Source organism: Myotis davidii, unplaced genomic scaffold (assembly GCF_000327345.1).
Source record: "Myotis davidii unplaced genomic scaffold, ASM32734v1 scaffold477, whole genome shotgun sequence".
Lineage (NCBI taxonomy): Eukaryota > Metazoa > Chordata > Mammalia > Chiroptera > Vespertilionidae > Myotis > Myotis davidii.
Window position 1 is genome coordinate 120,796 of NW_006287952.1, and position 2,104 is coordinate 122,899.

Genomic DNA, 2,104 nt, shown 5'->3' on the forward strand with positions numbered 1-2,104 from the left:
TGCTTCCCACAACAACCATACACAAATTTCTTAAAAGATATCGCCATTTTTTCAGATGAGGAAACTGAACCTCAAGAACTTAAGTGACCTGCTTAAGGTAACAAAACTGATAAGAAGTGAACCTGGGATTTCATCCCAAATCTAGGTCCAAAGCCCCTTCCATTATACCCTGCTCATAAATGCCTAAAGGACACATCATTATTGAAAGAACAGAGGAAAGGAGGGAGAGTATTTTCAGGGAAAATATGTCGAAACCAAACGTTGGCCATGGAGAGTAAGTAATGAGGAGGGAAGCTGAAGGGATAGGACAGAGCTCCATTATGCAGGGCCTTGTAAGTCACTTAAGGAATTTGTACTTTATCATAGTCAATGAGAAGTCACTACAAAACATTAATAAGGGGTGGGAGGTCAAATTAGGTGTAGCCTACGAGAAAGGGAGGCAATAGTAAGAGCAGAGGGGTGAGCTGGTGGAAGCTAGAAGGGATCCTAGAGCTCATCCTCACCACTCATCTGAAAGATGAGAAAACTGGGGCCAGGAGAGGGCAAGAAGCTTGCTGAAAGGATACTGTGGGGCACTACCCAGCTCCCCCTCCCCTTCAGTGCTGGAGCCCTGGTTTTCCCATCTGTAGGGAGTATTGGTGATGGACAGTGTACTGAGTCCCTCGCCAGGAATGGCCTTTGGCTGAAGAAAGCCACCAACACAAAGCCCAAGGTTATGCACCCACCCCAGAGGACTGGTCAGTGCAGGGGCATAAAGTCCTGGCCCCTTCACCACAATTTAAGACAACTCTGAGGGGCCATGCTGGCTCCAGAGCTCCCTGTGGGAGCCTTTGTTGTGGCTGCATCAGTTTAATTTCCTTCTCTGACCAGTCCTGCTTTGTTCACCACGTCTCCCCCACAGCAGGTGTTGATCCTAGGTGTGCTCCCCAAGAATCCTCCTGTTCACTTAGCTCTGTCTCACACTGTTTCCCTGGGAACATGGCTTGTGACACTTCCCTAAGGTCACAGGACAATTCAATTGAGACAGGAGACCATTTCTTATGACCTACTACCTCTGTCACATCCATCTGAGAAGGTGGATCAAGTAGCCTTAGAGACTGAATCACAGGGTGCTAGGAGAAACCCCCTCCTCTCCCGGGGAGCGCCCTGCATGGTAATGAGTATATGTGTGTTGAAACATTCCAGCTACCTATTACAGGAGGAAATGTCAGGTGCCTCTGTGGCTCCTCCATTTGCCTGGGACAGTGGCTAGAGGAGCTCAGCCTGGACTGTCTGAAATGAAGATCATACAGATGGCTCAAGGCTTGGGACCCAAGGATATGAATCAGAGGGAGGCTGGCCTGCTCCAAGACAGAGAGTGGATTCCTAGGGAGTCTAAGAGACATCCCTGCAGCCCTCCCTGCCAACACACACACACTGAAGCACCTCCCTACTCCTCTTGCAGTAAGACCCAGGGTTTCGCAACTGGCATCCATGCTGTGCCCACTGACAGACTCTGTTCCCTGGAGTCCTCCCTCACAACATGCCAGCTGCTGCTGCCCTGCTTGGTGGTGAAGTACAGGGAACCTTGTGTTGCCTTCTTACAGCCCTGTGGAGTCACAGCAATGGGAAGTGTATGCAGTCATTTGCTGCTTTTGTTTATTGGTGCACAGCGGCTGCAAGGCCTAAAGGAGGCCAAACCCTAGACTTTGAGCAGCTCCCTCAGGATTCCCTCTCTGTCTTGGGGAGCTGGAGAGGTGCTGAAAGGAGGCCTCTGACCCAGGATTCCAATCAGGAGGCCAAATATTTGGGGTAAAACAAAACTTTTGTTTATACATCAAGGCCCTCAAACAGTAAACACGCCAATACTGAGTAAAGCATTCCAGTTCCCCAAAGTGTGAGACAGATAGACCACACACCTTAGAAGAAGGCTGTAAATGGGCAGTTTTAGAAGTTCCAAGTTTTGAGGCAAATCAGAACAAAGGCCAAACAAGTCTCTCAAAATGTTCTGTACTAAGAGGAAGAAATGGCTATGGATCACTCCGCTAGGAAGACTGTAAATGCTCATTTCAGACATAAGAGTTCTGGTTAAAACATCACCAGAATGGACATTTATTTTCCTTGC

The 2,104-nt window shown here is 48.6% G+C and overlaps 1 pseudogene; it reads left to right on the forward strand.

The window, feature by feature from the left end:
- Window positions 1-267: 267 nt before the first annotated feature.
- LOC102766616 overlaps window positions 268-2,104 on the forward strand; it is a 9,408-nt pseudogene continuing 7,571 nt past the window's right edge.